Consider the following 27,000-nt stretch of genomic DNA (forward strand, 5'->3'; position numbering starts at 1 on the left):
AAACTCATTAGTTGACTTCCCCTTCCTTAAGAATTATTGTTGGTGTTGATGGGATAAATATATGATAAATCCCATATTTTCTGCCAATTTCTACGTTATCCCTATTCAAAAAATTATCAAAAATCAACAAAATGGGATTTTTCCCACGAGCTGGCAATACTGCCTCCAATGAATGTCAAATTTCCCTCATATTGGACAAATACCTCTAAGATAGAATTGTTGCATGTATGGGTTAAGTCCACAACTAGGGTTTGTGTCGACGGGGAAAACATGAAATTCGTCGCCAGCAATTTATATATAACTTTCAGATTCATGTGTGGAGACGCGAATTGTACCATATGACAACGTCCCATTTAAAGAGCAACAGAGTATCAATACTATTTTAGACTCTTTTTATAATACTACAAATATTATCACTGCCATGTCTTTATGTATTACAGTTATCAATTTTCACGCGCCAGAATCTTAATACATTCTTTGCCTATAAAGGAAACCTTCACTGTCATAATACTAGATATAGGGAAAATCGCCACATTCAAAATCATTATACTTTGTTTCAAAACGGTCACATATACTTAGGTCCAACGCTATATAATAATCTTTCTAAAGATATTCGTAACATTGAATCAATGAATGTATTTAAATCAGTTACAAAGAAGTATCTATTGGACAATTGTTTTTATTCAGTGGTGGAGTGGTCACCCTGCTCCCGCCAAATGACTTTGTGGTGGACAAAAATTGTGTGCGTGGGTTTCCTCGGGGTTCTCCCGTTTTCTCCCACTTTCTTCATTCCGCCATTTCATTAATTACTCATCATCACCGTCTCCTTTAGACTAGCAGGCATAATCGTAGGACGTAAAACTCAAAAATTTCATTTCATTTCTCTGTGGTAGAACAACGCTAATGGTGCCAAATTAAACTGCAACGTTGCCATATAGTGAAACTTTATTTATTGAACAAATTTTCAGATACAGCATAACTGCCATTTTACACAGGGAATTGTTAACAAAAGAAAGAAGAAAAACAAGACAACAATAAAACAGTGTGAAAAAGAGTGTAAAAGTAGTATTGTTCAGTTAAAACTCGTTTAATTGCTCTTTCAAATGCTGAGTAGCACGAAAAAAAATGTCCACATCAGTTGTTACTTGATTACAACAGTTTAGCATTCTGTAAAAAGAGATAATTACCAACCTAGGACGGGGAAGATGGAATTTCCCATAGCGGCTAAATGAGCAAGTAGGTCCTCGAGGCATATTTGTGGATCCCAAACCTTTTATGTATTCTCTTATATTATTTGCCGATACAGATAACACATCAAGAGACATGCCATATAACAAGAAGCAAAGGCCCAATGCTGTTGGCCCTCGTAGCCGAGCGTGTTAGTAAGCGGATTAGTAATGAAAGTCACTTTTGGCGTAGGTTTAAACCAGAGATGTGCGTCTATGCGTAAAAAACGATAGTTTACGTTTACGTGTCAACTATGCGTAGACAATGTAAACAACGTAGACTATGTAGAATATGTCAACAACACGTAATTTAATATGGCGTCGTGGACAATAAAGGAGCTTTCTTTTGTCGTTACCTTGCGAAATTGCGTACAAAATAAAATGCCTAGACCAGCGAATAGGAACTTTCGAATACTTAGTTTCGTCTTGATGAAGGAAAATGAAAAATATTATGAATTTTGTAAAATATGCAAGAAAAAATTGGCAAATACAGCAGATTCAAGACTGAAAGCCCACATGTGAGAATTAGTTTTGTAAATTTCATTATGAAAGCAGTGCTCGAAGTTGAAAATCTATTGAAGTGGTATGTGCAGAGCAGAGTAAACATAAAAATTAGATAATTCCCTTTACTTTTTATATGTTAGTCATTTCCCTAATCTTTCGCTGCACCGAAGCAAAGCAACTGAATGAGGAAATATGAACAAACGAGCAACGAAATTCTTCCTTACATTTGATAGTGGTTGTCTACACAATTTACACGGGAAAAGGTGTAATGTAGATTACGTATAGATTACAGTAGACAATCGCGTAGACGTAAAATTATAGTTTACGGCACATCACTGGTTTAAACCCGGCTCAAGGGAAGTTTCTTATTTTTTTTACATTTTCATAGAGCTTTTTCATTAAACTAAGGGTGTAGTTTTACTATACAGATCTATAGTGTAAGTAGTAGCAGCAGCAGCAGCAGCAGCAGCAGCAGCAGCAGTAGTAGTAGTAGTAGTAGTAGTAGTAGTAGTAGTAGTAGTAGTAGTAAAAGTAGTAGTAGTAACAAGTAGTTAATAGTAGTAGTAGTAGCAGCAGCAGCAGCAGGAACGGGTTAGAAGCCCCGCAGGGGTTGGTTGGGTTCTTTTCTCAACATCAAATGGGCAAATTAAAGACTTGCCCAATTTTTTCTGTGCATTTTACATGACCAACTGAAAACAGCTGGCTAGGTAGCGCACAAATACTGAAACGTTTGGGATCGGCAAAATGCACCCTGAAGGACACACCAGCAGGATCGCCCTCAGGTCTCCAAAGGAAACGGAACACTATTGAAGAAAATCAGATGTTTCTTTGTTACACGAGAGGGATATTTCAAAAAGTCCTTCCAGTTGTCTTCCTGCAAAAGAAAGCGATATTGTAATTTTCACCCTCTTGCTTACTGATTCTTCAGTTGGATAGTGTAGTCTTGGCAGAAAGACGGTGCGTGTATGCTTTTCGACCTTCAGGTTCTATTATAACTAGTTTTTCGTTACTTTTGTTTTCATTCTTGGAATTTTTCGTTGTTTTTGTTTTCGTTACTTTTGTTCACTTTTTTTCGTTATTTTGCTGATAGTTGACTTACTTTCGTTATGTTCCTACTTTAGAAAACATGTGGATACCTTGGAATACAAATAAAATAATTTCTCCAGCAAATTTTACTGCGCATGATCCTTTGAGTACTATATTGTCTCTTCATTTCAATTTGTATATAAGGGGCATGGTAGCTCGGTGGTAGAGCCTTGCCTTTGGTGCATGAGGTCCCTGTTTCGATCCATGGCCTAGTAAGTTTCTGGTGGACACCATGGTGTCCGTGGATTTTTTCACGGTACTCAGGCCCGTAGTCAGAGCGGCTAGGACGGGCTTAGCCCGTTCTAAATTTTCTGCGGCCTCCTAACTATAATCATACTTCGAATTAATGGGCGATGCCGGGGAAATTTCCCTTTCGTAAAAATTTATGTCCGGCTCGTATCACAGAAGTAACATAACATCCCTATGTGGGATAAATTTTCGCCTTAGTGACAAAACAGCATCGGAAGTTTAATTCGAACACTGACTAAAACGTTGAAAGAAATTGTATTTCTAAATGTACTTTGGAGTGATAAATTAATGTTTACTTTTATTATCCTAATTTAAAGTATTGGCCTATTTATGCGGTACGTTTCTTTGAATTGCTAAAGTTTCTTTGAGCGTGAGACTCAGTTTTTTTTTTTTTTTTTTTTTTTTTTTTTTTTTTTTTTTTTTTTTAATGCCTCATGTGCAAATGATCCCTCACTGCAGGAGAAAGATAATTTATGGTTATTCTGTCGCCAAAGATGCAATTGTTTCAGAAACAACAAACTCTGCGGACGAAGAGTTTACTTCTTCCTATCCTTTTTCAACTGAAAACATTCTTTTGCTGTGAGTCATTGCCTTTCGGTCAATGTGCGAAAGATTGAAAAGACAGCATCTCTCAGCAGGGGGTTTCAACTTCTTCGCTCTAATAATCACACAGGTGTATGGTAGCCCAGGAAATAAAGGGTTTTCGGGAAAAATTCGAGACAAGCTGAGTTTCTGCCAGTTGTTAGGGCTCAACTAGAAGTGTATTTTCCCAAAAGTCCCCACCTCTCCCCCTTGTGCTTTTCCCTCCACTTCCCTTTTAACATCCGATTTGCAAGGTTTTCGATTATCGCTCATATCTCCGTTATTATTAATCCGATATGAATCAAGATCTAAAAAAAAAAAGTTACTCTTAATAATTTTTGCTAGGACTAATACTTTAAGAGATATTCGTGGAAATGTGTAAAATTTTACATTTTTATATGTACTTTTTCTGTTTTTTATATTTTAACTTTTATGTATTCGATAATTTTTAGAAAAGCTTCAAATAAAAGTTGTAGAGCGTTTCTTTAGCTTTAAAACGGTGTATATATTAATATACTTAGAGGTATGGGAACATGTAAAAGGGCACCTTAAGAGAGCGAAGTGCGTGCTCACCATTATTGCTAACTTCGTAGAGTTGCCGCGCCCTCGCTTGCCTCGTTTATTTCAAATGCCACGTGAACTCCTACACAATATCCAAAAATGGGTTCCTTTCTTTTTTTTCTGGCTTTATTGGTAACCTCAGCTTTGACACTCACGGTCCCTGCCTCAAGCCACACTCACTATCGTTCTTGATGAATGATGATCGTAAACAAATATTTTCCGAGTTAGTGGAATATATTTCTCGTATTTTATATCAATTTCGCCTATCTTTTTTTGTCAGTTTTGGTTCAGGGGGGCTTCTGCCCCTAACCCATATGATATAGGGTTGTTCCATTATTCACCACGTATGGACCAACCGTGTCCCGGACTAACAGCTGGCAGCTTTGAATTAATTGACACTATTATCACAACCGGCAGCTGTGAATCAATTGACAATATTATCTATTAAAAATAATCATTGCCATTCACAGAATCACGAACCTCTCACCCACATAGCTAGCTAATGTTACAACTTTATGTTTCTTATACACGTTATGTTCATTATTCATTTCTTGACTTTTGTTTACACATCATCCTATCAATAATTCATACATACAATTCCTGTCTATATTGAAGGCATTTAACACTACTTACAATATATACATGCTATTATTCATAATTAATTGTGTCTTGATCTTCATCCATGGTTGCTAGGTTGTGACATGAGAGACCATTATAATATTCGCACATAGCTGAACAATTCATATCTGGCAACACTTAACAATAATCCTCACAATCATTTTGTAACAATACGACACTAAACACAATAAATCATCTGGTCCAAAAGGCTTTGAAGAGGTAACTGGTTCAAGTACTTTTCTGCTTCCTCCATTTCCTCTTACGGACTCTAGTTTCCATCCTCATTCAGTACTGACAAATTGGTTCCTAACCATCTCTGTACTTTCAAATAATCCCTAGTAGGTTCTGTTGACATGCTTCTGTTGTTGGAGATAGTTTAGCCAAATCGAAATTCGATCTCAAATTTGACTTTCTTGTGAGCTTAGTGAATTTGAAGTATCGGGCTTCATTCAAGTTTGAGTATTCAGTCCATACAAAACGTTCTCCACTTCTTAGCAATTCTTCTTCGGAAATATTGTCCTCGGTAAACATCAAAGCTTGCTTCTTAGCATCAGACGAGGATTTCAACATTTCTACTGCTTTTACCTTTCCTGAATTATAAAAGAAAGACGTAATGTCGCAGCCAGTCACTGCATAGGTAAATAAGAGACTTCTTCTGACTTGTTTTGTTCAACCAACATTTGAATGTTATAAAATACTTACGTTTGATCCTTACCACCTATTTGTTTACAAAAAATACATTCTATTTTCTTCTTCTTTCTCAGGAGTAAGGGCCACTAAAAGGACGAATAAATCCGTATCGGAACCTACAACAACGATCTTGGTACACTGATTTAGTTTTTCTATGGCAGCTTCCACTATATGAACATCAGTATCTTCTTCTGTCGTGTAGACTGATACAATCCCTTTTGTTCAGTTCTGATGCTACTGATTGCAACAATTTTTCTTGTTTTGCCTATTTCCTTAAAAGTTTTCTTTGGCAGTTAAACATTTTGTGTCATCAAAGTTTATTTTGCATGAAGTTTTATTTGCAGCTCTTCTGTTTTGTTCCTGTGTTTAATGGTCGAATGCTCCGAATATCCATCAAAAATTATAATAGTATTTCCTCCATACTTAGATATTACATACTCACAGTAATATTTAACTATTTCTCCATATTTTGAATCACTCGGCCATCTCATATAATGAATCAGAAACCCTCCATCGACTACAAATGTCGCATCAATTACATCAATATCTTCTTGCAAATCACCTTCGAATATCTTCAGCAATGAGAATTTCGTGCCTTTACGGAGTGACACATAATCAAAAAGAGGTGGTGGTCTAGATGCTAACTCACATGATATTATTTTAATTTGTTTGGATTGTCACAAACACTCAATATTCCGTCGAAAAGCTGTTGAGGATTGACTGTCACTTCCTTTGACCGAACTTTTACTTCTTTTGGTTTAGCTGAGTTTTCATCATGTCCCTTCTATGAAGCTGTAAATCACTAAAATTTTTGTCTTTCATTTTTTCCATCGCTACGACTCCTATTTCATAAGCCTCACCACAGTTGACAGAATCAGACACATATTCAGATGGTAAAGAAAGGAGTTCTCCAGATAACTTAGTGAACAGATTGCATTCTCTAAGCCATGTAGTGAACTTGTCCAAATCTGCCTAGTCTCTTTGTCTTCTTGTTTCTCTAATCTCCACATGTTGTTCAGTATGTTATAGAAGTTCCAAAAAATAAAATAAAATAAATAAATAAATAAATAAAATAAAAACTTCAATGGCATTCTAAAGGGACTCAAAAAACCGACAGTGAATTTCATCGGCGGTTTTTTAGTTCCCTTGAGACATCCCTCGCGCACACCTTGCAAAGTTTTGAAATCTGCATTTTTAAATAGAGCAGGTATGACTTTCTTGTGAGTTTTTAAGCTGCACCCTCTACGTTTTGTACAGTTTTTGAAATGCAGGCCTGTGGAATTCACTTTCCCACTATTGCGACGCGTTGTATCTCCGAAACTAGTGGCATCCGACCGAAGTTGAACAGAACTTTTTTCTATTTTTGATGTCCCCTACACGGTGATTGAGAGTTTTAACACTCATTTGGAACCTTGCTGTTTTTGAATTTGTTTGTTTGTTTGTTTGTACTCTCGAAACTTTACGGAAGTAACTCTGGTCCCTTTTTACAATACGAATTGATTCTATAAATTAAAACACATTAAATTTTCTGCGTATTAGTTTTGATAATTTAAAATAGTCCAAAGTTTCCATAGTAACAATGAAATTTCATAGTGAGGAGATGTAATTTAATTTGGCGTGTTTTCAAGAGCCCAGGGGTATATATATATATATATATATATATATATATATATATATATATATATATATATATATATATATAGAGAGAGAGAGAGAGAGAGAGAGAGAGAGGGATGGAATTAAATAGACTTGGAATATTGAACAAATAAGAAATTTTAACTTAGAAGTCACATTTAAGTAAAAGATAGTTCAAAATCTATACTATTTACCGAACATTTTATCTCAGTAAAACTATTAATTAACCATGAATTGTCCTAATGAGCACAAACAGGATAAAAATAACAAAACAACACCACTTATGACGCAAACCATACGAAACACACCACTACTATGTTGACATATTAAAGTCCACTAAACAATTCGCAGGGAGCGGCTGTCCGGCACCAGTGTGTGTAGTACAAGTGAGCACTCACTTCGCTCTCTTAAGATGCCCTTTTACATATTCCCATACCTCTAAGTATATTAATATACACACCATTGTAAAGCTAAAGAAGCGCGCTCAACTTTTATTTGAAGCTTTTCTATAAATTATCGAATACACGAAGTTTATATATATATATATATATATATATATATATATATATATATATATATATATATATATATATATATATATAGATAGATAGATAGATAGATAGATATATATAGATATATAGATATATAGATATATATATATATATAGATATAGATATATATATATATAACGTAAAAAAGTACACATAAAAATGTAAAATTTTACATATTTCTACGAATATCTCTTAAAGTATTAGTCCTAGCGAAAATTATTAAGAGTAACTTTTTCTTTTTAAATCGTGATTCAAGGAAGAAAAGTGTAGAAAGAGTTGGAAAATCGGATTAATAATAACGGAGATATGAGCGATAATTGAAAACCTTGCAAATCGGATGTTAAAGGGGAAGTGGAGGGGAAAGCACAAGGGGAAGGGGTGGGGACTTTTGGGAAACTGTATCTCTAGTTGGGTCCTAACAACTGGTAATAATTCAGCTCGTCTCGATTTTTTCCCGACAATCATGGATTTTTCCCTTTCATTTCCTGGGCTATGGGTTTGTTTTGTGTATGTTGGAAATGGAGAGAGAGGGGAATGGAAAAAGGAGAAACAGTATGTCTCTAGACCACTGACGGTGTGTTCAAAGGGTGTACTTATTGTTGTGGAATTTTGACTGTTTTATCTCACGTGATAACGGAGTAGGAAAAGTTTCCTTTTCTGAATTGTATTTACTCTTGTTGTGTTGTGAGCATTGTTGGACAAAATCAATTGAAATCAATTGCAATTGATCAATCAATTGAAAGTAATTGCTCTGGAAATTAATTGCAATTGATTTCAATTGCAATTGATTTCAATTTGTAATTGACAGTTAATTTCAATTGCAATTGAATTCAATCATAAAATTTGCAATTAAATTTTCATCAATTGTTAATTGGTCACCAGGTAATTGAAACATTTAATTGTTAATTGTCAAACGCAAAGGGTGCAATTGAAACATTTAATTGTTAATTGCAATTGGCAATTGAAACTTGTAATTGTTAATTGTAATTGTTAATTGCAATTGAAATCAACAATTAAAACTGAAGATAAGAAGATGTGTTATATTGTGTTGTCCACTTGTTACTGTTTTACATATTTCAAATAAGGTACTTATAAGAAATGCTGGATAACTACTACGTCTTCTCCCCCCTGGGAAGAAAGCCGTGAAACTAAGTATTTTAAAAATATATTATGTTTATGGTTCTATCCCCCGCGAAGGAACACTAATAGATTCGTATACAGTTATCGACATTCATAAATATTCAAGAATGTCAATAATTTTGACATTTTAGCAGTTCCTAATGCACGGGCGGTTGACAGTTTGAAGGACATAGTAATGATCTTGTAAATGGCACAGAAGAAATTCGATAATGTATGCACTTGCGGACGGATGTTGTAAATGGAAAACAGAACATGACATATAATAAATGATTTCCTCTTAAAAAAGATGCTAATTGGACAACCAGAATACAGAAACACCTTTCGGAAATACAATATGCAGATCACACACGTAGAACAATCTAATATAAAGTTTGATTAATTTATATGCATGACATGTAACGCGGCAGCTGATGTTCCTCGTTGGAGAATATTCTGGAATTTTGATCGTTGGAATGGGATTTCAGATGATGGATTAAGCATATTAAATACAAGGTGTTTTTCAGTGAAAATGAGTTATAGGTTGGTTTTAAAGCATGGATTTACCAAACTCTTTGAATTTTAGTACAAGAGGAGAAAATGATTTCGCAAGTCATCTTTGCCGGGAACAGAGGTTTATCCCAACCGGTGGTGATTCCGCACTTTCCGCCACTGAAAACAGAAGTTACTCCGTCCAAAGTGGATATATTAACATCTTTACCGGGACCAGAGCGGGAACAGAGGTTTTATCTCAACCAGTGGTGAGCCCGCAACCTCCGCCATTGGAAACAGAAGTTACCCCGGCCAACTTGGATGTATTGACGTCTTTACCGGGGACATCCCAACCGCTGGTGAGCCCGCAACCTCCGCCATTGGAAACAGAAGTTTTCCCGTTACTTGATGTGGATCATGAAATAGAAGAATACCCCCCCTACACCTTCACCAACAGTGAGTAATTCCAAGGTGCAGAATTGGGAGTTGGAAGAATTTTTGAATTTACCATGCGAGTGTACTGTGGAACTTACATCATTGGATTGTATTTGGTCTAGGAATTAATTCGTGCGGTTGGTACGCACACATTGAAGCTGTAGTACAAACACAAAATACATAAATACCTTAAGAAAAATATTGTCCATCGCTAGCCACCACTTTCGCCCATCTGTCAGGCAATGTACGGATTCCGTGGCGAAAGAAGTCCTCATCCTTGGAAGCGATCCAGTTAGAGACCCATGTTTCGATATCTTCTGAAGAAGTAAACCGCTGTCCAATCAAATCGTTGTTCATGCAATCGAACAAGTAGTAGTCCGAAGGAGCAACGTCTGGTGAATACGGCGGGTGGGGTAAAACTTCCCATCCGACATTTTCTAAATAGGTTTTGACCGGTTTTGCAACATGTGGGCGAGCGTTATCATGTTGAACAATAAGTTTATCATGTCTGTTCTCCCATTCTGGTCGTGTTCTGGCCAGAGCTTGCTTCAAACGCATTAATTGTCGCCGATAACGTTCTCCATTCATAGTTTCACCCGGTTGCAGCAGCTCATAGTACACCACACCTTTCATATCCCACCATATGCACAGCATAACCTTTGCACAGTGAATATCTCGTTTTGGTTGTGATGGACCTGGTTCACCTGGTTTCACCCAGGCCTTTTTTCGTTTAGGGTTCTCGTAATGGATCCACTTCTCATCACCCGTAATAATTCGATGCAGAAACCCCTTTCTGCTCTGTCGTTGAAGCAGCAATTCGCAAATGGTTTTTCGTCTTTCAACGTCTCTGTCTTTCAATTCATGTGGAACCCAATGTGACATCTTTTGAATCATTCCCATGGCTTTCAAGCGTTTGGAGACTGTTGTTTGATCAACGCCTAATGCTGCTGCAAGTTGTTCCTGCGTTTGACACGAATCCTGCTCGAGCAATGCTGTAAATTCTTCGTCTTGAAATTTTTTTGGCTGTCCAGCTCGCTCTTGGTCTGCCAAGCCGAAATCACCACTTCTAAACCGTGCAAACCACTTCTGACACGTTCGCTCAGCTAGAGCATGGTCACCATACACTTCCACCAAAATACGATGACTTTCAGTCGCACTTTTCTGCATGTTAAAGTAATGCAGCAGGACACCCCGCAAAAAACTTTATCAGGCACAAATTGCGCCATGTTCACTTAACTACAAACTGGTGTTGTTGACGCTTTAATCCACTGCCCTATACTACGAACGATACGCGATGACAGGGGTTTGCAACACATGTGTGGATAGACGGAACTGTGGGACGCTCCGTTCGTTGCGCCATCTCTTGTCCACCCGCACGAATTAATTCCTAGACCAAATATAAAAGACTGTATAATATACTGGAAACCAGACGATATATGTATTAGTTTTGCTTGCGGGTTCGGAGACGGCAGTCAATGGACACATGATTGCTTGGTGTTGGATACGGAATCTCTTGAACGGAAAGCTATAGATGCCGTAACAAAAGTTGTGGTTCGTGAAGAATTATTATCAATTTACAGAAAAAAAGCATGGACAACCTTTTGCAATGATATGGAATTTCATTGAACGTTTCCGAGATCTTGTGTGAAACTTTGAATACAGACCCACCCTATTGAAAATTTTACTAGAGAAAGATTATGGGAAATACGTAGACATATGGTGAATTGTGTATTGTTTTCAATTTTTAATTGTTTGATTTCCTTTTTTATTATTATTATTAATCATGTATTGTGATAGTGAGAATTGTGGACAAAACATTAGTGAAAGTTGTGTGTTAGAAACTATAACTCTATACTTACGCTCAAATGGAATAAGTGGTGTACAGCATAAGCTTGGAACTTTTCTTGAAAACCACTTGTTGAATGATAAGACTTTAGTAGAACTCTTTGAAATCTTTCATGAACGACATCGTGAAATTTCAATCACAAACTTTATGTTAAAAACTGGTGAATGCTTTAAAAATATTGAATTTATTATACAAGTTATTCCAGTTGTCATGGAACGTTCGTGTGAAATTTCAGTTTGCCATAAAATGTATATTGTAGACATACAGGAATTTAAGATTTTCCCGAATGAATTTGTGATACGTGAATTTTGTCTTACTGCGTGTGATGATACATTAAATTTCCATTGTTTAGTAAAAGTACCATGTGAATTTAACGATTTACCAATAGGTTGCCAAAAACAAATCGAGTGGCTTACAAACCACTTGTATGGCTTGTCATGGTCTAGTAAGACTGTCTATCTCGTATCACATATTCGGAATATTATGTATGATTTTTGTACATCAGATGCAACTTTCCTTTGTAAAGGTGGGGAAAAATCTATTTGGATAGAGAAAATCTTTGCAATAGCAAACATTGTGGATTTGGAAAGAAAAGGTTGTCCACCATTAGCAGAATTACAAGGTACCGTTTGTAATGAAATTTGTTCGTTTCATAAGCAAGTAGAATAAAAATCGGCATGTGCATATCGAAATGAACAACAATTGAATTATTGGTGGAAAAATGAGCGATCCACAATCCTTAGTAAGGTCATAGCAAGTTTAACGTTTTCATTGTAACCTTAAAATTATTGTAAGAAAGAGATATTTTATAGAGAAATAAAAATATAAAAGTTTAAAAAAATTGGTATTTATTTATTTCTAAAAATCTACAAACATCTACTTTTTTTATTTTTCATTATGTTTTCTACATGTTTTTTGACAAGTTTATCATTATTTTTTAAATTTTTTATGATTAAACATTGGAATACATTTGTCAAATGAAACATCACGTATGATATAATACAGAAAATATAATACAAAATATCCACACATGATAGAATGATTATCTTGAACTTGTACAGTATTTACAAAATAAAGTTTACAATTCCTTTGTAGGATCTGTTGAATTAGTTTAGGCACACCGTGTGCCACAGAATCAAAATAGTACCCATGTTTATTGTTATTAATATAGATCGCTACCCAATGGCTACCAGGTAAATCAGACTTTTCCAAATTAATAATCAGCCCTACAGGGTGTTGAACAAGTATAGGTAAACGATCAATGGGATAAATTCCAGTCACATTTGCACCATTAATACAGTCCTTTAGTAACACTTGTAATAATTGATTACTATACATGTTTATTAGTCTATTTCGCCCCTACTTTCCTCCTCTTGTTTTATTTTTGATGGAACATATGTTACACTATTTGGATTTACGTATAAAACATAACCATAGACTTTTAAGTATTCGGCATATAATAAAGCTTCACGCACACAACACTTAAATTGTTCAACTCTGTGTTTTAAACAAGCACAAGAGTAAACATGAAATCCCAAGGAAGATGCTTTTGGACACTGTAAATCTTCTAAATTCACAACAGTCCGTTCCAATAGTTGCTCCAGATAGTCCTGACGTGTCCTACCATAAGTATACATGGTACAGGTATTAGCACAATATTGTTTCAATATAGTAGGTAACAATGAGTAATCTACATCGCCATTGTTCCAGTCAATACCATAATCATGTTGTACTAGATGTTTATTCGAAAGTATGAGCGGCACACATAATTCATGATATAGCAGCAGTATCTAGACGCCGCACGTGAAGTGTTACGTCTTCAAGTTTGACTTTATATGCTGTATTTTCAGCAGACATTAGACAAAACGTATCTTTTGTACGATGTAATTTTACACGTAAGCTTACTTTATTAGGAAGCATACCACCCACACCGGCAATATCAGCATGGACACGGTCATACATATCGAATAATGCACTATTTCTAACATACTGGGCACGATTTGTAAATCCAGTATTTTTATTACCTAATACATTAAATTGGTTTTCAGTATCTTTATACCATAATCCCCGGTTAAATGGGTTCGAGCGGCATCACTACCATAATTTAATAATGTTTCGATATTAGCACGGTACGGATAGGAACAAGATGATGAACTAATTAATTTATCGTTTAATAAAACATCAACTTGACTAAATAACGAATGAAGAAAATTATTTACAGGTGCAACAATATCCGCCTCAACTAAATGTGTATTATCGGTTTTTGTAATTTTACATTTTACATAGAGATACAAGTATGCAGTGTGAATAAAATCACCAGTTTCACCAGGTACAACAAATTCAATTGGTCCTTCTGGCGATAAAGTAGAAACCGGACGATATTCAACAGTGGAAGATGACTCAATAGCAGTTTAAGTCATTGGAATAGTAAACAAATCAAGTTCACTTGTACAACATTCAGGACTACTTTCACTGAGTAAAGCCATGATTAACTAAATATATCACCGGAGTATTTTCGATTACGTTTGACCGGAGGACCGAATTGTACAATAGCAGGAGCCTTACGTTTTCGTGGACGTCTCTTACCACTACCGGTTAACAACTAAGTTTATTTGCAGCTTTAGTTTTTAATGTTTCTCCAGCTTCTTCTACGCGAGCACGAACGATTCTTTCAATGGTCGGTCTTCCAGTACATCACCTGCAACTTATATTCCCGTTTGTAACGCTTGCCGGCCTACAGCTTTGGCACCTTGCTTTAATAAACGCAATGGAAAACGAAATAAACCTTTAAAGAAACTACCAATCCCATGATCCCGTTGATAAACTGGACTTGAAAAGAAGGGAAGCCACGTCCCCGCTGATAATACGTACGTTGCTTTTTCATTTTCCAGGAGAATGCTTAAAATGAAATGTCATTGTCAATGTCCCGGAACGAAATGGTAAATTTCGTCCTTCGTGGTCCTTTAGTAGTATTTCAACATTGTTAAAGCAAATTTTAGAAAGTGGTATATAATGAATATCTTGATATAGTAACATTTGACTTTTCCCATAATTCATATTGCCAACAGTTCCAATACGTAGTAAGGGAGCTTGCGTATCTCCCCCAATTGATATTCAATAAGATCAGTATTGCACAAAAATTTGAAAGGGATATCCAATATCTAAGTATGGTTGTTTAAATCCCTGTTTTTGAATAAGGAGATCTTTTTTTCATGAAGACCTAGTTGTATAGCCAAAGTAGGTGAAACTATTATGAATTCAACGTTTGGTTCAGAATAATATTGGAAGCGTTAAATCTTATAAATTCTGAAACTTTATTTAATTCTTCCAGTATGTATTCAATGCATAATATCCAGGAGTAATTTTACTTTTCATAATTTCATGACCTTCTAACTTGTACCAAACGATATTTTCATCTTCGGTGATATTATGACACGTTAAAGGAGTATGTATTTCACTTAATCCGACACACTAATCCGTATCTGTTAAACGTGCCGTATTTTTCAAATTATTAATGAAATTGGTTGGACTATTTTTAGGATAAACTTCTGTACTTGCATTTGAAACCAGTGTAATGTAGAAGCTGTCTTCTATGTTTTCAGAAATCATTTTCGTTTAAAGTAAAGTGTCAAGTTCGTAGTTCCAAAACAAAATGGTAAGTTTATTCCGTGTTCATCTTATAAGTTTACTTCTATCGTATCAAAATATTTCTTTTCGACTTTTACGTACTGTGGGTTATGAAATAAAACATTTTTGATTCGTCCATACCGCTCATAAAATATACCAATTTTACGAAGTAAAGGTTCAATTTCTTCTTGTTTTACAATATCCACACGTACGTTAACTTCTGTTGGAATATTATAATCAAGGTTACAGGGATATTTTCCCTGAGGTGTCAGAAATTGTTCCCTATTTTGATCTTTTATATACACCACTGAATTATAAAAAAATGAATTTTCATTTATAAAACCGAGTATATGTTGTAAACTTTTGTTATGTCTAGAATACACCGATCACGTGACCGGAAGGAATGTTGAATATACACTTGACTCTTAAAATAATTATATTTTATTATACGTACTTTTTCGGGAAGTAGATTTAAGATGGCTTTAATGGATGCATAATATCCCTCCGTTACTTTAACAGGATATCGAATATAAGCACCATCAATAAATGTATCGATTGTAATTTGTTCACCTGGACCGACATTATAAAAACTCCACGGTATATTAATTTGTGTTAAGCCCACAACCCACTCTTCGTCCGTTAAATCTATGGATCTTGCAAGTTTTACTCGAAATGAAGATGTTGTATTATCAAAAAGAGTACTACTTGCATTGGAAGGTAACGTCTCGTAAAATCCGCGTTTCAATGACGAATTCATTATGCGGACTGAATACTAGATACTCGAATCCACGAATTCATACTTTCTGGGTACCCTAACCATTTTACAAAAACCCACCCCTTCTTACGTTGAAGAACTTTTTCAATTAAATAATTTTTGTTTGAGCTTAGAAATATTTTTTGTAATTCTTCAGCATAAAATATTCCTTTAATTTCATCACCATTCCAGCCTTTTAATTTATAAGTGACAGGATTTGATTTTATACACTTATCAACGAGAAGTATTTCTCTAGACCAATTTGGCAAATAACCTTTTCCAAGTTTTAGTTTATATTTAGTAATGCGAACATAATCTCCCACTTGAAATTTACAGGTTAATTTCTTCTTATTTACGTCTTTCCGTACAGCGTATTCCACACTTGATTAATATTTGAATCATTTACTTCTGCGGGTGCCATTTTAATAGTTGAATGATAACTATGATTATAATTGTGTACAATTTGATCTAATACATCAATGTACCGATACGTATTTTCTGCAGTAAAATAACGATATATTTTACTTTTAATGGTACGAATCACTCTTTCTACTAACGCACATTTCATTTCCGAATGTACTCTATAATAATTAATCCCAAAATCTTGAAACACTTTCTTTACATGACGATTATAAAATGCTGACCCTAAATCAGTTTGAACGTGAACCAGTAATGGCACTTGGTTTAAAATTGAAGTTATTGCATTAGCCATTTCAGGTCCTTCCTTTGTTTTCACAGGAATGCAATACAAGTACCGCGAAAAATGTCAATTGCACATAAAATATAGCGATATCCGTCATTATACTTTGCAATATTTTGCATGTCCGCCAAATCGCATTGTAATGTTTCATTAGGGCCATTAACATAATATTGTTCCGTATTGGAGCGTGCATTGTATATGCATCTTGTGATGCTAACCATTCTTTAATTTTCTCTCGGGATAATTTTGTTTTACGTTCTAATGTACTAACACTGGATAAAGATGCAGGATCTGAATACTTGTAATAGATTTTTGATAATTTTGTCATTTCTTATTTACATTTTATATTCTCTCCAATACCGAAATACGTTAGCTGCAATTGCGGGAGATACTGTAGTCGAAGAAGAATGCCGTTTTTAATTTTACAGTCAGTCACTTTCGGAGTTGCAAAAGCAGGTGAAGGCGGTCCTGGTGTACGTGAACTAATAAATTCCCGAGGAACATTAACATCATCGAATAACGTTTTAAACGACTGTAATCCTACTGATTGTGTTCAATATTTCCGTGTACGAATGACATCATTCACTAAAACGATAATATTGGAACTGGGAATGATCTTTCCATCGATAGCCACTGTACCTGTTTGATCTCACGAGATTTTCTGTGAATTAATGAGTTGTTTAAGTAATAAATCCCTTTTCCTTCGAAGTGTTTTTGATACTGATTGTAATATATCTGGTACATGAGTTAAAATACCACTATCTGTACGACTACTTGCATTTTCTGAGTCAACAATTGGTAAGGCAATAGGATTTTCCAGTGTGGGGCCCGATTTATAATGTAAATATTGATGAAATACTTGCTGATGCAAATTCCATTTTTGTTCTCTACTCAAATCTCTACGTTGTAAGATTTCGCTCATATCTTTATCTTGTCTTGATTGATGTGCTTCATGCGTCTTTAAATTAAATTGTATTCTATGAAGTGCATTTTCTGGAACTAATAACATTTTACGTAATTCCGACATGTTATCTCCCAAAAATTGTTGAGGCTAAGGCACCAATGTGTGGCCCGAGAATTAATGGAAGAAATGCACCACGTTTCTGTAGTAATAATTTCTTTTTCTTTTTAAGAGAAAGTTTTGAGGAGAGAGCACGTAAGATCTTCTTACGTCTACGGAGCTTTTGCTTCCGAATTAATGATTTGGGGATATTTCCTTTTATAGTATTTTTTGCTACTTGTGATATGATACGAATCAAATCACCCGGTGCGTTTTGAAGAATAACTTTCCGATCGGATGGCTTGCATTTCGCAAGCGTGCAGAGCGTATTATAATGATGTTTTACCTTCAACATCTTGATACCAACTAAACATAAAACGGTGTGGCCGCGTTTTTAACACTACTGCACTCTGTACACATGCACTATTTCTCCGGGAAATAAATTTGTTCTCAGTCGCAGGACATCATGTGTTTGTTTTGTAAGATCAAACAATAAATACGTGTATGGTTTTTGTGTAATTTCCTCAAAGACATTCACGAGTTGTTTGGTTTCACGAGGCATAATTTGTCTCGCTAAATATTCAATTTGTAACTTATGTGGTTTCTTAAATACCACTATATAATGTGCATTTAAACTAATATCTCGAGCATACCGGTTTTTTGGAAATAAATTTTGAACAATAAATATTACGGTTAATTTCTTGTGGTGAGCGTACTTGGTAAATAATTTGGCCACATCATCATTTGTTTCTGACATTAAATAATCTAATATGAGTAACGAATTTTCATTTATATCAAAAGTATTTATATCGGGGATTCCTTCCAGAAAACGTATTTTTGCATCAACGTCCAAGTTTGGTATAACTGCGCCATAACACCACACAATTTCTTTAAAGGAAACATTAATCATATCATTTCTTTCTTTGATTAAGCGATTAACAAAGTGAGTTTTACCAGCGCGTGACGGACCGGCGACGAGAATAGCGATGGATGTTGATACGTAACATCTTCGTTGCAAATGACACAATGTGATAGAAACTCTGCTTTTTATTCCCAAAAAACTAGTTTGTGGCCAATCATTTATGAGGTCTATAGCCATACGGAACACTTTCAGTCACAATGTCAGCGTCTATTCGTCTGCGTTTACTGGTCACCATTCGATGTGTCTTTAGTTCTCTTCGAGAAAAGATGCGCAAATCTGGTTTCCGAACAATTTTGGATGGCATTTCGATTACAGTTTCCTCCCGATTCCCCGTCGCTAAATCATAAAAACTATCAAAATTAATTTTATCATTTGTTCTGTGATTTAATGTTATTCCACGAATTTTATATACATATTTCATTTTCCCACTAGCATTGCGTAAAGCGTAGGCGTAATTCTTTGCACCTAATGCTATTTACGTATTTCCCAACCCTCGGGAACTTCATTTGTTAACCCACCCAATTAGGAACTTAATTTTAATGGGAGATGCTCATCTTTTCTTTGTATAAACATGATACTTTCCGTATCGCAAAAGACTATATTCTGTTCTCCAACACTTGTTAGTAGGTCATAAAACCACAGTCGTGCCCATGATGTTATAAGTGTCGTAAGCACAACATTTGAAAATGTTAATGGGATATTTTCACTCTGACAGTCTTTATATTGAATTATTAGATGAGTTTCTCCAACTGCTGTTACAGCTTAAATTTCATATTTAGGATCTGTTAAAATTTTCAAAAAATCCTCTGCTGTATCAACAATTGTGCAGTGCAAAAAGCCTGTTTTTGTCCCCCTTTTACGTACAGCGAATTAAAAAACAGTTTCGCTGTACTGCGCAGCCCTGGATTATATTCTGTTCTCATAATGTAACTATATTCCCTCATGCCTGAAATATTCTTCAATATACTTTTCCTGCTCTTCTTTTGTACTGCATTCAGCAGAAAAACCTGAAGCTTCTTGTTTCATTTGTAAAAAGCATTTGACGTATGAGCTAAATAATCCTTCACAAACAACTTTTTCCGGGACTAATAAATCAAATTCCTATATTTCATGAATTTCAATTAGCTGAAACCCATTGTCTAATGCTTTGTGCAGTTCGGGGGTACAGAACGTACCGGTAATGATACGTTCAAGATCTATGCGCGTACATTCGTCATCATTTTGTTCATCCATGCACGATTTACATAATCCAAAGATCAACCTGCCTCCCGTAACATAAGGGAGAATTGGAAAATATAAATCGGTGGGTGGAAGAACACTGCACTTTACAAGCCCATGAATGTTTCGCACATTGGGGAAATTGGGGCCATTGTGTACTTTAGGTATATTCACAGGCATGCCTCGTTTACACAATGTTGCGGGGTATAACGAAGTGACATCTACGTAAACCACGTATTCGTCCTCTGCACAGTCTACATATAACTTTTCTGTTCTTCCTCCTTGATAGGCAGATTTCGGAATGAGAGGATCACGAATATGTTTGCACCGTTGTTCGAGGATATTCTGTATATGTTTATCACGTTTTACCATTGCATCCCATTCACATTCCCAGGTTTCTATTAAATTATAACCTAGTTTTTTCAAATAGTTGCGGCAGTGCACTGTTTGTTTGTATCTCTTCTCAAAAGTGTTGTACGCACCATTTTCTTTGCATACAATGCTATTTCTATTATCTTTATAGCAGCTTCTACAGGCGTGCCAGTAACAGCCCATAAATTGGTATATAGTGTTTGTTTTTGCGTCAAAACCACCGAATTTATGTTTGCGAAACCGTTCCTCCAACGCATTATTCGAAGTAACAATAGATCTCTTTGTTACGTGTTCCATATACTTCAACCATTTTAATGCTTTAATACTCTGTTGTTGAGTAAGTTGGAACCCGTTTGGAGGAATAACTGGAATTGTGTTTTCAAGCAAATGATGACACCGATATGTCAACATTGCTAGACTGGCGATCGTTGTGCTAGAAATAAAACATTGAATACCATTTGTTTTCTCTTCAATCATGGATGTAAATTTAATTACTACCTCCGCCAATATACGCACATCGTTCCGACAGTACTCCAACAATTATTTCTGAAAATCAAAAACATCACCATTCCGTACTCGCTCTTTATGCCACAGCATAAGTTCTGCCCGGTCTGATGTACTACGTGAGTCCGGGTCATAGTAATGCAATGCCGGTCATTGTCTAACATAATTTTGATGTTCCTCTGTATTAAAGAGGTATGGAAAATCACTCTTTTTCAATTCAACATTCAATCCTAATGTTTTCGGTAATTTGGATAATTTTACACCAAGATAAAGAAAAGTATCCCGACAATAAAATCGATTACTAATACTAATTTGAAATATCTTTTGACCATGCATAAGAACATGTGGAGTTATTTTTTGTTTCTCAATAAGTCTCCGAACACAAAATAGGCCATCATATCGCGAATTATTCTGAGCAAGTGCCACAATGATCTGATACTCTGGCCTTTCCATAAGCACATGTTCAATAAACGCCTCCATGGTTGTAAACGAAAACATTCGGTTCCCGGTTATTTTATCTCCGTACTTAAAACACAAACTATCTACTCTAGTATTTATGCAGTGGAAACATACATTCAAACAACAACATAAATTTACAGTATGCTCCCGTTCACCTTTCTCATTTGGTGTTAATAGCATGGTTTCCACATCAAATATAATGTACAAAAACCGTTCAGTGCGTTTTAGCTTACACTTTTGAACGAAACATCGATGACCAACAGTTACGTGCACTTTACAAAGACTACAATAGTAGTCGCCGCATACATAAGGATATTTTCTTTTTCTCACATCGTAAATTACACATGAGTTATACAGTTTCACGTAATCACATGTGTATTTTTTTTACTTTATTTAGTGTTAAATAGTTTTTAAAACAAGTGCCTTCGCAAACTTTCTATTACATTGTGTGCAATGTACTAGTTTCGCGTTACTTTCTTTACTATGAGAATGTTCACAGTACGAACATCTCATCTGACATTGATGAGTCGTATGTGATGCATTATATCCTTCCAAGCACGAAAAGCAAAAACTTGTCTTACCCATAAATGAATTAATATTCCTAATGGGTTGAAAGTGGACCACAGTATCCCCTCTCTGATACAAAAGAAATATATTTTTCTCCACATTTTTCCTGGGTAGCGTACCACAGGTGATCTTGAGTCTTCCGGTAGTTCATATACTATAATTTTATAATTCTTTTTCACTAAATAATTTTGAAAAGCACCTACATCTTCCAAATCAAATCCCTATTTCCGTTCAACGTACATTTTTGCATCGTTACACAATTTCTCTGCTTTATTTTGCCATGTTTTGTGCATAGGCAGGGTCATAACATATAGTGCATCCTTAGTTTGTTCATATTTTGTAATCCAATATATTATGGATTTTGGCAGACAAAAGAAATCACTAGCCTTTGTGGCCAGTACATGATCCTTGAGAAAAATACTCATTTCTGCATATTTTCTTACCGCTGCGCGCTTAGATATACCCTGTCCGTGTAATCCATCAACAATGTCAAATCGAAATTCTATTTGGTTCCCTAAAAGAAATGATTCGTTGCTATTTAGTACGCTCTCCACCGTTCTAAGAACCACATCGGTATTCAAATTTTGACGTTTTCGCCATTATTCCTTATTCAGGAGATCTCTGTCGGATTTTATTCTTAAACCGACAAAATCGTGGGGTCGTGTATCCCTCAAAACGGCAGAGAGCGCATGATCCATCATGGACGTAATATAATCCATGGGATTTGTAATTACATGTTGTACCGTTGGTTTTACAATAATTTCCACTCGTTTCATATTGAAACGCGGGTACTCTCTCACATTTCTCCCCACAATTTCAAACACATTACACTCTGTTTCATTCCCTCCATACCCTCGCAATGGAAGGTGCTGAGAAGTTGTGAGCCGCATATCTTCTGAATAATGTGCATTATTCAGACGATCCACACGAGCATTTTCTTCCTCAATTTCTTGTAATTTTTGCCACAACATCTCTGTAAAATCAGTTTCGTTATTTGTTTCGGAATTTTGAATTTCTAATGGTTCATCCAAATTAATTTATTCTAATAGTGCCCAATCAATATGTAATGAGTCATCATCATTATGTTCTGATTGAGCATTTTCACGATTTCCCGTAAATGAAAAGAACTCGGATATACTTTTATCACTCACTCGCTCTAACTGTCCCTTCTCAGAGGCCATTTTATATAAATGCTGCAGCCTACAATCGATCTTCACGGAACAACCGTGGTCAAAGAGGTCTATAATGTCCGCTGAGCGAACATTATTCAGTATAATATACTGATTATTTTTAAAATATAGGTACAAAAGCGATAATAGATCACTTACAATTTCAGATGATCCAATGTACCCTGCTGCTTGCAGATCAACTACCTGCTGCCAAATCTGTAAAACACGATCAGCATTATCCAAGCCTCTCAGTCTTCCTTGGAATATGGTTTTAACAATAAAGTTAACCTCTTCAAAGTAGAAGTCCATTTTCTGTAAAATACAAGACGAAAAGTGCAATCACTATATGTATACGATGAATAAAAACCTTAAAACAAACAAAATTTTAATAATAATAATAATAATAATAATAATAATAATAATAATAATAATAATATTTGGTCTAGGAATTAATTCGTGCGGGTGGACAAGAGATGGCGCAACGAACGGAGCGTCCCACAGTTCCGTGTATCCACACATGTGTTGCAAACCCCTGTCATCGCGTATCGTTCGTAGTATAGGGCAGTGGATTAAAGCGTCAACAACACCAGTTTGTAGTTAAGTGAACATGGCGCAATTTGTGCCTGATAAAGTGTTTTTGCGGGGTGTCCTGCTGCATTACTTTAACATGCAGAAAAGTGCGATTGAAAGTCATCGTATTTTGGTGGAAGTGTATGGTGACCATGCTCTAGCTGAGCGAACGTGTCAGAAGTGGTTTGCACGGTTTAGAAGTGGTGATTTCGGCTTGGCAGACCAAGAGCGAGCTGGACAGCCAAAAAAATTTCAAGACGAAGAATTTACAGCATTGCTCGAGCAGGATTCGTGTCAAACGCAGGAACAACTTGCAGCAGCATTAGGCGTTGATCAAACAACAGTCTCCTCCAAACGCTTGAAAGCCATGGGAATGATTCAAAAGATGTCACATTGGGTTCCACATGAATTGAAAGACAGAGACGTTGAAAGACGAAAAACCATTTGCGAATTGCTGCTTCAACGACAGAGCAGAAAGGGGTTTCTGCATCGAATTATTACGGGTGATGAGAAATGGATCCATTACGAGAACCCTAAACAAAAAAAGGCCTGGGTGAAACCAGGTGAACCAGGTCCATCACAACTAAAACGAGATATTCACTGTGCAAAGGTTATGCTGTGCATATGGTGGGATATGAAAGGTGTGGTGTACTATGAGCTGCTGCAACCGGGTGAAACGTTATCGACGACAATTAATGCGTTTGAAGCAAGCTCTGGCCAGAACACGACCAGAATGGGAGAACAGACATGATAAACTTATTGTTCAACATGGTAACGCTCGCCCACATGTTGCAAAACCGGTCAAAACCTATTTAGAAAATGTCGGATGGGAAGTTTTACCCCACCCGCCGTATTCACCAGACGTTGCTCCTTCGGACTACTACTTGTTCGATTGCATGAACAACGATTTGATTGGACAGCGGTTTACTTCTTCAGAAGATATCGAAACATGGGTCTCTGACTGGATCGCTTCCAAGGATGAGGACTTCTTTCGCCACGGAATCCGTACATTGCCTGACAGATGGGCGAAAGTGGTGGCTAGCGATGGACAATATTTTTCTTAAGGTATTTATGTATTTTGTGTTTGTACTACAGCTTCAATGTGTGCGTACCAACCGCACGAATTAATTCCTAGGCCAAATACTTACCAAATATTAGTTTATCTCTGTTTAATTAATGATCCAATTCAAATCCACGTCTTTTGTCGCTCTCGCTCTCTGCTTTTTCTCGCATCTTTCACTTATTATTTGCTTCAGCACCTAGAAAAGAAACAATGCAAATAGTTACTTATCGTATTACGATTTTTCAAATTACAAAATATGATATTCAATGTAGCACTAACGTTCTCACCATATTCGCTTTGCATGTGAAAAAGTCATGGTTCGTTTCCAGGTGCAGATTCTGCTAACTACCTATCCAATATAAGTTCGTTCATACACAGTAAGAATATACCATCTATTACTGAAAAAGTCTACAGTGCAAGTATAAAAAGAATTAACGTACGGTTCTCCACGTGGGAGAGCCCAGGTTCAAGTTCCGGCAGTGTCATGGCTCCCTATCCAGTATAACTTTCTTCTTAACATATACTTTCTAAATACCAATTATACGTCTCACACAATTCATAGCTACATAGAAATAACAACACCTGCTAAGCAAAAGGTTTATCATACGGTTTTTCACGTGGGAGAGCCCTGGTTCGATTCCCGACGCGAATTCTGTTGACTTCCTGTTATGTCTTACAAAATTCATAGCTATATATAAGTAAAAACTCCACACTACAAGCATAAAATTTAGCGTACGGTTCTCCACGTGGGAGAGCCCTGGTTAGAGTCCCGTTGCAATAAAAATCTAGATTACCTGTATCCTCAATATTACATTATACTATATCTTAGTCAAGTTATAATGCCATAAAAGTACACCGAGTCATATGGTATTCAATGCCGGAAAATCCGTAATCAATTCCCGATTAAAGCAAACTCCTCCGTTCCCCTTATACTCCAGACAATTACAAAAAGTTTTACATGTTTTTCATTTTTCAATGTCCCTTCCCATATAAAAATGAAAAAGTATAATACAAAAATACTACAAAGTTAGTACTTACCAATCTTCCAGTCTCTCCTAGTAGTAAAATCTCTTCTTCGCAAACTTAACACTTGTTCTTCGTAGAATCTTCTACGTAAATGTACACATTATGCAAATGCATCAGTATTTATATACTCTTGAATCTTTCCAGAATTTTCCAGTGTTCTTTCCCCTATTCCAACCATAATAACCTTGAGAAAATCTGGAATTTTCAAGCGTTTTCTTTCACTCATTCCGACCACCAACATCAGCTGCCGCGTTACATGTGATGCATATAAATGAATCAAACTTTATATTAGTTTGTTCTAAGTGTGTGATCTGCATATTTTATTTTCTTAAGGTCTCTTTTATATTCTGCTTGTCCAATTAGCATTTCTTTAGCTGGAAAACATTTATTATTATATGTCATGTACTGTTTTCCATTTACAATATCCGCATGCAGGTGTCTACATTATCGTATTTCTTCTGTGTCATTTACAAGATCATTCCTATGCGGAAAAAGGTGTATCCATTCTTCAAACTGTCAACCGCCCGTGTATTACAAACTGCTAAAATGTCAAAATTATTGACACATGAATATTTATGAATGTCGATAACTGTATACGAATCTACTAACTCTATATGCCCGTCATGCATACAATAGGGATGGGCACGAGCGAGTTCGAGCAAGTTTTCTTTAAAACTCGACTCGACTCGAAGGAGACATCTTTGAGGTCGACTCGAAAATTGGGCTCGAAAAATTTCCCCCAATTCGACTCGAATTCGGATCTCGTTTCGAGTCGAGTCGAGCCAAAACGAGCCAATTCGAGCTAAATCTTTTGTGTAGTTCCAAGTACTACTCTCTTCAAGTATCCTACATAGACAATATAATTATCAATGATACTACTATAACTAATTAGTATTATAACTCCGTGTATAAACATGGAATATAGGCGGTTTTTATCTGAATACTAAAAATTAGTTGTCTGTCCATCTCGGTCGTCAAGAATCTTCAGGAGGCAAGGACATCAGTCACGATGTTCTACTTTTGAGTTTAGGAGGAGCAAACCAAAAATTCGGACTCGAGCCAAAATTTTTTAAAAGTTATAGGACTCCAGCCAAACATGTTCACAACTGCTCGACCCGGGTTTAGGGTTGTCAACAACTCAAGCGCCTCGCTCACAGCTCGCTTACTTATCGAGCCGAACCGAGAAGTGAGCCGAGCCAACAGCTCCCCAACCGAGCCAGCTAGAGCAGATGGCTCACACGAGCCCATCCGAACCGAGCTGATTGCTTACCCCAACCGACTCGGTTCGAGCAATCGGCTCAGTAGAGCTGACTCGAATCCTGCCTATGGACACGTTTCAACGGAGCTGTTTCGAGCCATTGGCTCTAATCGAGCCGAGTCGATGACTCTTCTCTACCGAGCCGGATCAAGCCATCAGCTCAATTGAGCCCAGTCGATGGGTCATCCTAACCAAGCTAG

The 27,000-nt window shown here is 36.2% G+C and overlaps 1 protein-coding gene across 1 annotated transcript in view; it reads left to right on the forward strand.

Moving 5' to 3' along the window:
- The window catches only part of cm (AP-3 complex subunit carmine), a 100,911-nt gene that overhangs the window by 3,894 nt on the left and 70,017 nt on the right, over positions 1–27,000 (forward strand). The window lies entirely within an intron of this gene.

Source organism: Thermobia domestica, chromosome 7 (assembly GCF_964235325.1).
Source record: "Thermobia domestica chromosome 7, izTheDome1.hap1.1, whole genome shotgun sequence".
Lineage (NCBI taxonomy): Eukaryota > Metazoa > Arthropoda > Insecta > Zygentoma > Lepismatidae > Thermobia > Thermobia domestica.